The 15,664-nt window shown below is 39.0% G+C and overlaps 1 protein-coding gene across 1 annotated transcript in view; it reads left to right on the forward strand.

The window, feature by feature from the left end:
• Window positions 1–15,664, forward strand: part of LOC106582018 (inactive phospholipase C-like protein 2) — a 52,529-nt gene that overhangs the window by 1,123 nt on the left and 35,742 nt on the right. The window lies entirely within an intron of this gene.

Consider the following 15,664-nt stretch of genomic DNA (forward strand, 5'->3'; position numbering starts at 1 on the left):
TCCTCATATTGACTGTGTTGCAAGGTTGTTCGTTTGACTTGTTTTCCCTGAAAGTGAAGGCTACAAATCCCTAAATAGGCCTATAAATTGCATTCAAGTGTAGCCTAGGTCTTGCAAACTGAGGCTATCACATTGCTAAACTCACAACATTTTTGTATTTAGCTTATTGCTGCTCATTAGGCAGGTTTCCATTGACCCAGGTTTATTCAATAAAAGCAATGTCGCAAAGAAAACCATTGCGATGTGTAATAGAAACAGCAGCTATTGAAGAAATGTTCTAAAGATTGACAACATTTTTTTTATCCATTCAATGTGTGGATTTGTAATTTGTCAAACGTTCTTTATTGTGAGGAATTATGATGGAAACAGTTTTTCAGAACAAATGATTATTGACGAATAATTTAAGGTACTCTGGGCACGTGATGTCATGCATAACTATAAAGCTCCACTACAGTTTAATTCTAAATGTCTACTGCTTGCAAAAATAAAAATGTTTCTTTGCAGAACAAGGATTGTCTTGACTTTCAAGAATGCCTGAATTGTTTCGCCTTGCTTTTCTGGTTGGCTGGATGCAAGTTTCACAACCCAATTATTTCAGATCTACAGGAGTGCAAGTTGCACAATGGCACAGACCATGGCGATATGTTGGCACATGAGAATTATTAGAATATGGCAAATATGAGTCAATTCTTGCATTCTATCCATGCTGGCCTTTGTGGGCCACCTGAGACATGAAACATACTTTAGGTGGGAAGGCATACAAACTGTCACATTTATTAACGTGCAATTTCCCTAAATGGATTATGGAAACAGTTCAACCACTTGAATTTTTTTTATTCGGCACTCAAGTTTTTTGCGAATGTTTACATTTTTTGGGGGCAGTGGGGTGACATCATTACAGCCTGCTGTTTGTCATAAGACAGTTCAGAAGAAACAAAGGCAGTTGTTACAATTTCTATGCAAACTTTCTAAATGTCAACAACAAAATCACTGGACAAGTTAATGGAAACGGCTTATGTAGGTCTTTTCCTTATTTCTATGCTTCTTTTGATTTTAAGCTGCTTATGGCTTACACTCTAGCCCAGGGATGGGCAACTCCAGTCCTTTTGCCCCAGCTAACACAACTGACTCCAATAATCAAGTAATGATATTTTAGTTTAGACTGCAATTAGTTTAATCAATGTGTTTGCTAGGGATTGGGGGGAAAAGTGAGACAACCACTTTGGCCCCTGAGGACTGGCGTTGCCCATCCCTGCTCTAGCCTTCTTATCATATCTGCAAGTCAACTGTATAGCCTTATGAATGGATAGTCCCCACTGTGACTGAAGTTGCATCAATATCTTTTGATCAGCTAATTTCTGGACCAACTGTAGATGAGGCTCGTACTTGTTATTGTCCAAAATCTCAATCAACTATGTTATTCATTGTGAGCCTTTTCATTGTGGTATTGTTGATTTGCCGGCAATGAACATGGTTCTTTCCAGTTAGCTCTTTTTCAAGCCAGGTTTTGTGGGCAGCACTTTCTTGGCATATTGAAAGCGTTGAACTTTGACGCTCTCTCTGCCTGGAGATTGATGAAGGTAACATTGACATTTCTGCCTTGTAAAGTAATCTCTCACCACCACACAAGGACCTGTCTCACTTCCCAGCTGTGAAGAACTATTTATTTCATCTGATGTCCACTCCTGTGACTCACGGTTAAAAAAAAACTACAAATTAATAGATCAGTTATGTCTATTGAAAGGTATTGGAGAGCAGAGAATTCTGTATTTCCCCCCAAAAGATTTGCTGCACATACTTTCACTCACTAAGCTCTTGGTAGGTCCAGGGTGCCCACATTTGGGAAACCTTCTGTGTCGACAAACTTCTCATTGCTATTGAACAAAGCTTAATGCACACGTCGTGTTAGAACTGCCAAAGGATCCAGTCAGAAAATGATCACGTGGCTTACCACCAATGTCCCAAATGCAATATGGGACTGTAAGACTACACAATAACAGCCTTCTCTGCCAGCCTTGACAAGTTGGTATAATACAACACTGGTCCATATGCAAATCAGCGTTGGGCAAATTTCCAGGCTAGTCATGCTCGCCCTGTCAGACCAGAGCTAAAATGGACAGCTCCCATTAGTAGCAGTGGGTTCTGCTGCAGGTCTTAGACCTGTGCTGCCATATTACGCCACTCCACTTCCACCTTACACTGTAGCCTTGCAGATATGTCAGTGAATAGAAAGTGATACCACTGTGCTTTTTAGAAATGACACTGAACAAAAATATATAAATGCAACAATTTCAAAGATTTTATATGACTGGGAATACAGATATGCATCTGTTGGTCACAGATACAGTACCTTTAATAAAAAAATTAAAAAAAAGAAGTGGTATGGATCAGAAAACCAGTCAGTATCTGGTGTGACCACCATTTTTGCCTCATGCAGTGTGACACATCTCCTTCGCATAGAGTTGATCAGGGTGTTGATTGTGGCCTGTGGAATGTTGTCCCACTCATCAATGGCTGTGCGAAGTTGCGGGAACTGGAACACGCTGTCCTACATGTCGATCTAGAGCATCCCAAACATACTCAATGGGTGACATGTCTGGTGAGTATACAGGCCATGGAAGAACTGGGACATTTTCAGCTTCCAGGAATTGTGTACAAATCCTTGCGATATGGGGCTGTGCATCATCATGCTGAAACATGAGGCGATGGCAGCGGATGAATGGCATGACAATCGGCCTCAGGATCTCGTCACTGTATTTCTGTATAATGATCATGCTGTTTAATCAGCTTCTTGATATGCCACACCTGTCAGGTGAATTGATTATCTTGGCAAAGGAGAAATGCTCACTAACAGGGATGTAAACAAATCTGTGCACAATTTGAGCTAAATAATTTTTTTGTGTGTATCGAACATTTCTGGGATCTTTTCAGCTCATGAAACATGGGACCAACACTTTACATGTTGCGTTTATATTTTTTGTTCAGTGTATAATTAATTGAGCACTTCCAATGAGAAGACTGGCACTTTCACTTTTTGTCCTCACACTCATAACATGAACACTGATTTTTCAACTGTATTATGGAGCGCAAATCCCCATTGGCACACATTGAAAGTTTTCCTTCATTTTTGTTTTAGCCTTTGAAATCAACATTTGTTTTTACATTTTACTCCACCAATTTTCAGAGAGAGCAGCTTTTTGTGAAACGGATAAGATATTTGTTTACATGTTTGATTGGTCAGATAAGTGCAGGCTTGTGGTAATGACTGGAGTAGAATAAGTGGAATGGTATCAAATACATCAAACGCGTGGTTTCCAAGTGTTTGATATTCCATTTGCTTCGTTCCGGCCATTATTATGCCTCCTGTGATGTGGGGATGGAGGGGGCTTGACATGAAGTGAATCGGAATGTGTTTAGGATATCACATGAATTATTACAGAATGATGCACTAGAAATGGGTAATCTTTCTGGAACAAAGAAAAACATGAAACTGTTCTTAAGATTTGAAAATAATGGTTCTGTTCCGGAACACTAGATATCACTTTTGTTTCTGTTCCTAAAAATGGTTTGTTCTTTTTTTATGTTCTTTGAAAACGGTTCCAACCCCTGAGTAATATAATAAGCTATTTCTCTACTAAAGCAGAATAGTTTTTCTGCAGTGACGAGAGGATGTGGTCGGCAGCGGTGGAAGAAGTACCCGATTTGTCATACTTGAGTTAAAGTAAAGAAAACTACTCAAGTGAAAGTCCCCTATTAAAATACTGCTTGAGTAAAAGTATTTGGTTTGAAATATACGTAAGTATCAAAAGTAAATGTAATTGCTGAAATATACTTAGTAAGTAATTATGCAAACCAGACAGCACAATTGGCTTTTATTTTTTTATTTGAGGATAGCCAGGGGCACACGTAAACACTGAATCTGCCAGATCAGAGGCAATCGGGATGACCAGGGATGTTCTCTTGATAAGTGCATGAATTTGACAATTTTCCTGTCCTGCTAGCCATTCAATTTAATTTTGGGTGTCGGGAGACATGTATGGAGTAAAAAGTACATTATTTTCTTTAGGAATGTAGTGAAGTAAAAAGTCTTCAAAAATATAAATAGTGAAGTACAGATAACCCAAAAAAACAACTTGTGGTTGGCACTTAAAATAACACTTTCTCATATTAACACACACACAGTGGGCTGAAACTTGGCTTCCAAAGTTGTGGTATTGCTGAGTGGAGGGGAGATAGGCCTAGCTTGGGTCAGGTCACAGTATGTGCTCAAAATATAATCAAAAGTAGACTCTCACAATTAAAACCACTGTGTATCATACTGCTTGAGGTGTCAAAATCCAGATTTTTATTTATTTAATTAGTCAAGTCCGTTGAACAAATTCTTATTTACAATGACGGCCTACACATTATGTGAATGATAATGTAGCTTTGGCCTAACAGTTTTTAAAATGATCTGTTCAGTTTTGACCAACCACTGGAAAGGACTGATTTTTGAATGAACCTGTAGCTAAATCATTTTTTCATAGAGTTCCCTTAACATGGTCCCTCCATTGTTTGATGGCTATCAATTCTCTTCTGTATCTTGTTGCCAAAACCACAGCTCAGAGCATGTCCCTGATTTAATGATCATCCAAGCAAAATGTAGGCCTAGGATTTTTCCAACTGTCCACTGCAAATAAATTGATCTTCTGATCTGGTCAAGGCAGAACAGGAGTAGCAATACGTTCTCTTTCAATTCAGATGCTCCATATTTCAAGGGGAGCCTTATACTTCTACTTAGTTAGCTTAGGAATCCCTTGCAGCAATTAGTTTTCTTCCCTTTTCTCAAGATCAGGGTTATTTGTCTATTGAGTAGTTTACATGACACATACCTACACCAGTTTTATGATGCCTGATCTTTCTTGCACCCTAGCGTTAACCAAACCCTGTTGAATGTGAAATGTCACTGGTCTCATAGACTAGATGTAACATGGTAAGTGTAAATCCTGGAAATTGTAATGATATGTTATGTTTGCTATGGTTACATAAGATGGAAGATTACTTGAGGCAAAAACTAAAGGAAGGTTTGTATGGTCGGGGTGGGTGTATAACGTGAATGTCTAGCAACGCAAAGGTTGTGTGTTCGAATCTCATGGACATGTTTAGCATTTTAGGAAAATGTGCTGTTTTGCAACTACTTTTTAGCTACTTTGCAACTACTTAGCATGTTAGTGAACCCTTCTTCTAACCTTAACCCTCTTAGCTAACCCTAACCTAACTCCTAACCTTGACCCCTAACATCTAGCAATCCAAAGGTTGTGTGTGAATCTCAAGGACAATTTTTGCTAATTAACAGCATTGTTACTTCTTAGCATGTTATCTAACCCTTCCCCTAACCTTAACTCTTTTAGCTAACCCTGACCTAACTCCTAGCCCTAACCTTGACCCCTAACTCTAGCCCCTAGCCACTTAACTAACGTTAGCCACAACAAATTGCAATTGGAACATATCATACGAAATGGATGATGGACATCCACAAAATAATACATATTATTCAAAAACATAAAAATTGGGCGGTATGATGATATTTTTTTTAAATACTGTGATATATTTTGGCCATATCACTCAGTCCTACTTGACTGCATCAAATCAATGTAGAGAAGATTGCTCAGCTAGCTAAGTTAGCCAGCTAGCTATTTAGGTAATTGAGGCTACAATATGCTGCGCTCCCTGTCCTTGTAAACAATTAACATCATAATTCAGATTAATCAGCATACCTGTTGGTTGTTTGTTGTAGCTCACTCATTCTCATTTAGCTAAAAAATAAATATCCTATGATATCCTATCCTTGGCTACGCATGGCCTATCTGCAAGGAACTTGAAACATTGTCAACTATTAGCTTGGTCCGGCCCAAAGCTCGTGCTAGCGAAGTAGTAACATTGCCTATAATTTTCTGGGCCCTCAGTTTCCTGTGCCAGTGAGCTCCGGAGAGACACACAGCTGTAGGCTATTTGCGGGATAAGAAGTAATCAGGTAGGCCTATTTTATGATATTTCCACCGGATCGGGGCATGACATTTTTTTTTCTTCCCCTTTCTGAGACACAAATAGGCTACATTGAGGAACTATTGGCATTTTCAATGGATGTAAAAACAGACAAAGGGGCATATTTATAGGCCTGCATTTGCGTGCAGGCCAGGTAGCCTATAGGCTTACTTCTATGTGTAATTAGGTGTGTGTCCTTAGTCAAGATTGACAGGAGCGCTACAGTACAAACAAAAGACAATTAATAAATTGACAACTTGTAAATGGAATGAAATAAATCAGAAATCAGTGTAGCCTAGGTTGTGTGCTCTGCAAACAATGTGTCCACTCCTACAAGGACGACGGTAAGACTGTAGTGATAATATATTGAATGCATTAACAGAAATTACCTTAACCAAACAAACATTGTAGATTAGAAATAGTGGGAATTAATGGTAAATGTACTACTGGTGATACTGGTGTGCCATCCCTGCGGCCTCTGCAATGGATTAGTCCACTCAGACAGGCGTGAATCAGACTAGTGTCTCGTGTGCCATACATATTTTTATTTTATTTTCCACTGCTTGACTAAAAAGAAATCTTGGTCGACCAACAGCCTATCGACCAAACAATCGACCAGTCGACTTAATGGGGTCAGCCTTAAAAGCTATGAAGTGAACATGGATCAAATGGATTGCAGGAGCAATGCGTCATTAATCCTATAATTACTTATCATTGGGAAGGCTATTTTATGATTGCTATTTCAGTAATCGGCCATTGGATGCAGGTAGGCATACATAATTGTCACACATGCACTGTGCACCACTGTTAATCTTATTTTTTGTAATTCATATTTCACCATGCTATATCAATGGCTGCAAGAATGTTAGGAACTAAGCACTGCGGCAATATTTTGCCTCTGTTAAAAAGAAAGAAGCTAGGCCTAGTATGCTGCGCAACATTTGCTGTCAGTGAAAAGCCGGAAAATATGTGTTGGCAAATAGAAAGTTCGAAAGCCAACCCATTTTCATGCCAAGCTACTTGGTCATAGGTCCGTTTTTCATCAGGGGAGCAGTAGTACGTTTTTAGGGAAGACCGCAGTAGTGGTGCGTGGGTATAATCACTGGGGAAGCCAGAAAAAAAGCAATATTACAGCCTACAGTTGAAATCGGAAGTTTACATACACTTAGGTTGGAGTCATTAAAACTCATTTTTCAACCACTCCACAAATTTGATTGTTAACAAACTATAGTTTTGGCAAGTCGGTTAGGACATCTACTTTGTGCATGACATAATTCATTTTTCCAACAATTGTTTACAGACAGATTATTTCACTGTATCACAATTCCAGTGGGTCAGAAGTTTACATACGCTACGTTGACTTTGCCTTTAAACAGCTTGGAAAATTCCAGAAAATGATGTTATGGCTTTAGAAGCTTCTGATAGGCTAATTGACATCATTTGAGTCAATTGGAGGTGTACCTGTGGATGTATTTCAAGGCCTACCTTCAAAGAAACCACTGCTCCAAAATTGACATAAAAAAGCCAGACTACGGTTTGCAACTGCACATGGGGACAAATATTGTACTTTTTGGAGAAAGGTCCTCTGGTCTGATGAAACAAAAATAGAACTGTTTGGCCATAATGACCATCGTTATGTTTGGAGGAAAAAGAGGGAGGCTTGTAAGGTGAAGAACGCCATCCCAACCGTGAAGCACAGGGGTTGCAGCATCATGTTGTGGGGGTTCTTTGCTGCAGGAGGGACTGGTGCACTTCACAAAATAGATGGCAGCATGAGGCAGGAAAATGATGTGGATATATTGAAGCAACATCTCAAGACATGGGTCAGAAAGTTAAAGCTTGGTCGCAAATGGGTCTTCCAAATGGACAATAACCCGACGCATACTTCCAAAGTTGTGGCAAAATGGCTTAACCTCTCTTGGGTAGGGGGCAGTATTTTCACGTCCGGATGAAAAGCGTGCCCAAAGTAAACCGCCTGTTACTCAGGCCCAGAAGCTAGGATATGCATATATGGTAGATTTGGATAGAAAACACTAAAGTTTCTAAAACTGTTAAAATGTCTGTGAGTATAACAGAACTGATATGGCAGGCGAAACCCCGAGGACAAACCAAACCATCCCACCCAAAAGAATTTAGCCTACCACTATTTTCAATGGCTGTCACTTTTATTATAAGGCGAAGTCCTCCCAGATTGCAGTTCCTAGGGCTTCCACTAGATGTCAAGTCTTTAGAAAGAGTTTCAGGCTGGTTTTTGGAAAAATTAGCCAGAAATTGTAGTTTTTCTAGGTGGCTCCCATTTTGGCTGTAGTGTTTAAAAGTGCGTGAATGAGAGCGCTATGCAATTTGTTGTTTAAAAGTAGTTCTGTTATACTCACAGACATCATTCAAACAGTTTTAGAAACTTCAGAGTGTTTTCTATCCAAACCTACTAATAAAATGCATATCCTAGCTTCTGGGCCTGAGTAGCAGGCAGTTTACTTTGGGCACGCTTTTCATCTGGACGTGAAAATACCGCCCCCTAGCCTAGAGAAGTTAAATTGTTTAACTTGGGTCAAACGTTTTGGGTAGCCTTCCACAAGCTTCCCACAATAAGTTGGGTGAATTTTGGCCCATTCCACCTGACCGAGCTGGTGTAACTGAGTCAGGTTTGTGGGCCTCCTTGCTCACACACGCAGTTCTGCCCACAAATTTTCTATAGGATTGAGGTCAGTTCTTTGTGATAGCCACTCCAATACCTTGACTTTGTTGTCCTTAAGCCATGTTGCCACAACTTTGGAAGTATGCTTGGGGTCATTGTACATTTGGAAGACCCATTTGCGACCAAGCTTTAACTTCCTGACTGATGTCTTGAGATGTTGATTTCAATATATCCACATAATTTCCTGCCTCATGATGCCATCTATTTTGTGAAGTGCACCAGTCCCTCCTGCAGCAAAGCACCCCCACAACATGATGCTGCCATCCCCGTGCTTCAAGGTTGGGATGGTGTTCTTCGGTTTGCAAGCCTCACCCTTTTTCCTCCAAACATAACGATGGTCATTATGGCCAAATGGTTCATCTCTAGGAGACAGAACGCGTCTCCTTTCTGAGCGGTATGACGGCTGCGTGGTCTCATGGTGTTTATACTTGCGTACTATTATTTGTTCAGATGGATGTGGTACCCTCAGGCATTTGGAAATTGCTCCCAAGTATGAACCAGATTTTAAATGTTTTTTTTGAGGTCTTGGCTGATTTTCTTTTTGTTTTCCCATGATCTCAAGCAAAGAGGCACGGAGTTTGAAGGTAGGCCTTGAAATACATCCACAGGTACACCTCCAATTGACTCAAATTATGTCAATTAGCCTATCAGAAGCTTCTAAAGCCATAACATCATTTTCTGGAATTTTCCAAGCTGTTTAAAGGCACAGTCAACGTAGTGTATGTAAACTTCTGACCCACTGGAATTGTGATACAGTGAACTATAAGTGAAATAATCTGTCTGTAAACAATTGTTGGAAAAATTACTTCTGTCATGCACAAAGTAGATGTCCTAACTGACTTGCCAAAACTATAGTTTGTTAACAAGAAATTTGTGGAGTGGTTGAAAAACGAGTTTTAATGACTCCAACCTAAGTGTATGTAAACTTCCTACTTCAACTGTATATTTTTTTTTATCTTGCTTTGTTTGCTCTTTTCAATATTATGTCTATCTCTGATAAGCTACCCAGGAAAGGGCTGAAAATAGCCCATATTAATATACGTAGCCTTAGAAATAAGGTTCATGAAATCAATAACTTGCTAACATCAGATAACATTCATATATTAGCCATTTCTGAGACTCACTTCGATAATTCATTTGATGATACATCAGTAGCAATACAAGGATATAACATTTATCGAAGAGACAGAAATGCGTATGGGGGTAGGAGTTGCTGTATATATTCAGAGCCATATCTCTGTAATGCTTAGAGAAGATCTTATGTCAAGTGTTATTGAAGTGTTGTGGTTGCAGGTTCACTTTGTACATATAAAGCCTTTTCTTTTGGGGTGTTGCTATAGGCCACCAAGTGCTAACAGTCAGTATCTAAATAATATGTGTGAAATGCTTGATAGTGTATGTGATGTAAACAGAGAGGTCTACTTTCTTGGGGACCTGAATATTGACTGGTTTTCATCAAGCTGTCCACTCAAGAGGAGGCTTCTTACTGTTACCAGTGCCTGTAATCTGGTTTAGGTTATTAATCAACGTACCAGGGTGTTTACAAACACTACAAGAACAAGATCATCCACATGTATCGATCACATTTTTACTAATGCTGTAGAACTTTGTTCTAAAGCTACATCCATACCCATTGGATGCAGTGATCACCATATAGTGGCTATATCCAGGAAAGCCAAAGTTCCAACAGCTGGGCCTAAAATAGTGTATAAGAGATCATACAAAAGATTTTGCTGTATCTCTTATGTGGATGATAATATTTGTTGGTCTGATGTGATTTGAGGAGCATCCAGACACTGCACTTTATGAATTTGCTTCTTCCAATTATTGATAAATATGCACCTGTTAAACTGACTGTTAGAACTGTTAAGGGTCCATGGATTGACCAGTTGAAAGAGATGGGGCAAAAGGAGTAGCTAATAAGTCTGGCTGTACATCTGACTGGCTTACTTACTGCAAATTGAGAAATGATGGGACTAAACTCAACAAAAAGAACAAACTTTATTATGAAGCCAAGATCAATGATATAAAGAATGATGGGGAAAAAACTGGTGTGGCTGTTAAACAAGTTGAGGAGACTAAATTACTTGGTGTTACCTTAGATTGTAAACTGTCATGGTCAAAACATATAGATTCAATGGTTGTAAAGATGGGGAGAGGTCTAGCCGTAATAAAGGGATGCTCTGCTTTTTTGACGCCACACTCCAAAAAGCAAGTTCTGCAAGCTTTAATTTAGTCTAATCTTGATTATTGTCCAGTTGTGTGGTCCAGTGCGGCAAGGAAAGACCTAGTTAAGCTGCAGCTGGCCCAGAACAGAGCGGCACGTTTTGCTCTTAATTGTAATCAGAGGGCTGATAATAAATACTATGCATGCCAGTCTATCTTGACTAAGAGTTGAGGAGAGACTGACTGCATCACTTCTTCTTTTTATAAGAAACATTAATGTGTTGAAAATGCCAAATTGTTTGCCTTGTCAACTTACACACAGCTCTGACACACACACTTATGCCACCAGGGGTTTTTTCACAGTCCCAAAATCCAGAACAAATTCAAGAATACGTACAGTTTTGCATGGAACTTCCTTCCATCTCATATTGCTCAAATAAACAGCAAAAATGGTTTCAAAAACAGATAAAGCAACACCTCGCGGCACAACGCTTCTCCCCTATTTGACCTAGATAGCCTACATATCAATGCATTCACAAACTATGTGTGCCTTTTTAAAAATGTATGTAGTTCTGTTCTTGTCTAATGATGTTCTGTATTATGTCATTCTGTTTTATGTTTTGTGTGGACCCCAGGAACTGTAGCTGCTGCTTTTGCAACAGCTAATGGGGATCCTAATAAAATACCGTAAGTCCAAATCCCTATTTCCATGGCTAATTTAGGAAAGGGACAATTTTAGCTAGCTTTCCACCGGAGGACAACACAACAATTCAAGTTGTTTCTGTCAATGACGTTTGCTCTCAATGCGATTTGATAGGAGTGACGCCAAACCCAAACTGGCTTCCATCGACACTTTTTTATTTCTTTTTTTAAAACATTTTTTAAACATTTATTTTTTAAATTGGGGGTGCGCCAGGACCATTCACAGTTGAACTCACACTGATTGGCTATTATTTTATTTAAAAAAATGTATCAAGAGAGGCCAAATACTTGCTGGCTTTCCTAGCATTCAATGCTACGGGCTGCAACAATGTCATACGCTTTCAGCCAAGACCGCATCAGATAGATGGCCTACAGAGACAGAGGGGTGCTGTTTCGATCATTCGGATACTTTCTCAGATACATTCAGCCTCCTGTGATTTGAAGGAAAATTATGAAACACAGAGATGAAAGATTCTAAATTATTTGCTTTGTTTTCTTTCTTGGTAATTTTTTTGGGCGAAGTCTGGCTATCCTTCACATCCACGAATACACACCACTGGAAGACGGTCCATCCGCCATGTACCAACTTCCCTTTCGAAAATTGGAAAGTCAGGCTTACTGCCATTTTTTTTTTTTTTTTGTGTGTACCGTCTCTCAGCACCAGCTTAACCACACCAGGATTACACTGGCATTTTACCCAACCACATGCTGTTATCCACCATGAGGACTTATGGCATTACCTTTTAAGTTAAAATATTGTGTGCCAAGTCCAATGTTTGAGTGTTGCTTAATTTACCAAAATGCCATGCTCTGGTTGGGATCCAATGGCATCAGCCAACGCTGTATTTTTTTTGTCGTTGATTAAAGATCTTCTGTCACCATTCCTGGTCTGGGTGCTGTCTCAAGTTGCTCACTGTGCTGTATTTGTTCCAGACGACTCACTACACTTTACCAAGCCTGCAGTACCATTTATTCATTCATCCACTAAGATGTCACTCATTTACAGGGCTGGGGACTTGACGGAGAGCTACCGGCTATAACCTGTTATTTCAGGGGGACCACAGATGACTTGGCAGTACTCAAGTGGCTTTACTAGGGTTAAAGTTTGTAGTAGACACCATTAACTGAAGGGAAGTGCATAAGAGCCTGATAACAAAGGTATACACATTTCTGACACCTTCAATTATTAACAGATCTTAGCACCTGTTCACTTTAAACACAAGTCTGTTTGAATTGTGTAGTGGTATGGAATTAGCAACTAGATCCAGCTGTGGTCTGATTTTTGTCAGAGCGGATGTTCCGGGGTCCGGAAGAGAATTATAATTATTTGTACATTGCAAAATGTACAAAAAGTAAGCCCAAAAATATATTATATTTGAAAATAATAATTTTGTAAATATTTTATATTGACATGATCACATCTCTTTTTATTTGTGGGAATACTTAGTAGAAGTGTTTACTGAATTCCTGGTGAATTTAAAAAAAAAAAAAAAAAAATTATTTTTTGCAGAAAAAATGAAATCCTTTATTAGACTTGTTTTTTTTTTTTTACAAAAATCTTTGCAGGGGTGGGGAAATCACTCACAGGCCGGTTTTTACCCACGGGACACCTGTTACTGACCCCTGCCATACCCCTGCCATCTTCAAGAGTTGGCCCAGGATATGACATAACTATTCGATAGCATACATTTTGCTCAGTCTGCAGTCATCGACTGCAATGTAGGCTAGTCGATCTCAAACACGGCCGGCATCTTTTGATCTGTGATTGAACGCTAGAAAGGCAGTCACTGTCACGACGCGTTGGCATTGTACTCTACAACTTTAGTACAATTATTGATCTCACAAGATTTCTCTTCTCACATCCTAATTTGTTCATGATTGGCATATGGATTTCTTTGACCTGACCACATTTCCTCTGCCCCAGCACCGTCCTCTTCTCCTGTTGGACCTTGGGGCTCTTCCAGCTATGCAGCCAATTAAATCGGCAAAACAGTAATCACAATACATTTTATGCAGGCTTTGGGCATCTTGATACCCTTGGCAAAAACTAAGCAGTAGGGCCCAATTTTATTCACAGTGCAGTACTGTGATGTTAAGAAGCCTTCCAGCAGGATGAGTTAGGCTAGTCTCATTAAAGATGCCTTATTAGATGCTGAACTATATTGAAGCTGCTCACTCTCCTTCATGGATATAAATTGTGTGACATGACACCTATGATTTATTGCTGCTTGCCTCTTTAAAGTGATACTTTGGGATTTTGGTAGGAGTCAGATTAATCGTGGATACAATTTTTGTCTGTCCAGTATGAAGGAAGTTAGCATTGGCTAACGAAACTGCCTCTAACTAGCGTTACCCTATGCAATACGATGACTGCACATTTTGCCTTACGTCCCATACTGTTTTTGAATATGAAAGTGGTCACACTTTCTCATCATAAAGCAATGTTATAACTGATGTGATTTTGATATTGTACATTTTCATTTCCCATATTGGCTATTGTTTCTCATCACATTGTAGTTTAATACAAATGTGGTTCTGGTCAGATTTAAAGCAGGGGTTCCCAACTAGGGCAGGGCTCGACATTAACGCTTGTCCTCTTGTCTGGGACAACTTAAATATGAGCGGAGGCGGTCAGCATTTTAAAACGATTTAATCATAATTGTTTAAAACCTGGATGTTTGTCATTTTATGAAGCATGTATTACCTTGTTTCAAATTCGACCTTGATAAAAAATAATTCCCTCAACATTTATAAACACTTAACATGCTATTGAAGCCAGCATTTTTCTCATGTTCTTTAAAAAAAAAAATGTAATCATTTTTTTAATTTTTATTGTCCAGCAGCCAAAGGCATAATCCTAGTCATAGCTTTTGAGAATGGCGTCTTCCCTCTAATTGCATTTTGGAACATTCGCGTGTAGCCTACAGCCATGTGTGCACTGTTGTGCTTTATAATATGAAAATATAAAACTCATCAACATTTCTTAAGCTAAACGATCTGATCTGTCCTCCCAGAACTGTCCCCAGAGCCTGTTTTGAACCAAATACATATTATTTTATTGCCTCCAATTTCAATCCCTGGAGGGACTTATTTTATCAAGGCATAAAAAGTATTTGGTTTTAATTGTAATGTTGCAATATTTTATAGGCTACCAAGGGTGGCCAACCATCATTCAGGAGAGCCTTTAAAAGGGTTGTGTTGTATTTTGAGACAGGCTGGGATATGCAAAGAAGCCAGTAGGCAGAGTGTAGCCTCCATTTTTGTCTGATTCTCTATCTTAAAAAATATAGTAATGCATTTCATTTTGTGAAGTGGTTCCTTGCATCTTACAGTGATGTAAAAATTGTGCTACTTGTCCTTTTTGGATGAGTGATTTTTGTATCTAAAATAGTTAATGTCAGGCCCTTATATGGGTCTCGCCCCCCACCGGTGGTCGCCAAAGTTTCCTGGTGGGTCACAGGACTTTCCTTGATTTGAGGGGTAAAACATGTTTTAAATGATCATTTGTATAAACTGATCTACAACGATTCATATCTCTGCAACGCTTTAGGCTTGAAACAAGCGGTTGTCTTTGGTTTGTGTCTGATGTTCAGAAGCTGAGCTACGACCTTCTAAATATATATAGATTTACTTTCCTTGTGAAGTCATCTATACAATGTGTGACTCTGTCGCTATCAGTCGATCTATTCACTTTCTGTAAAATAATATGTATAATTAAATTGAGGGTTCATATAAATTATAATAAAATATATTTGGTAGCGGAATAAAATTTGGGGAAAAAGGGTCTAGACTTTGTTTTCCTTATTTATTATTAGGATCATCATTAAATAGCCTACCTAAAATATGTAATGAGTCCTGTTAAACTACAAAGAATTGCAGGAATTGAGCTTACAAATCCTAGGTCCCTCAAATTAAACAAAATCAAGATGGCGGATTTAATATTGGCTATTTTAATAAACAATAATAAAATGGACGGGGGACATGTTTTCTAATGTGAAAAAAAAATGGATTAAAGGACTCAAACCTCTTGGTAAAATAGCTGTGACAGTGTCTGTGAAGTTGCTTAGCTTCCTC

This window comes from Salmo salar, chromosome 02 (genome assembly GCF_965601325.2).
Source record: "Salmo salar chromosome 02, fSalSal1, whole genome shotgun sequence".
Lineage (NCBI taxonomy): Eukaryota > Metazoa > Chordata > Actinopteri > Salmoniformes > Salmonidae > Salmo > Salmo salar.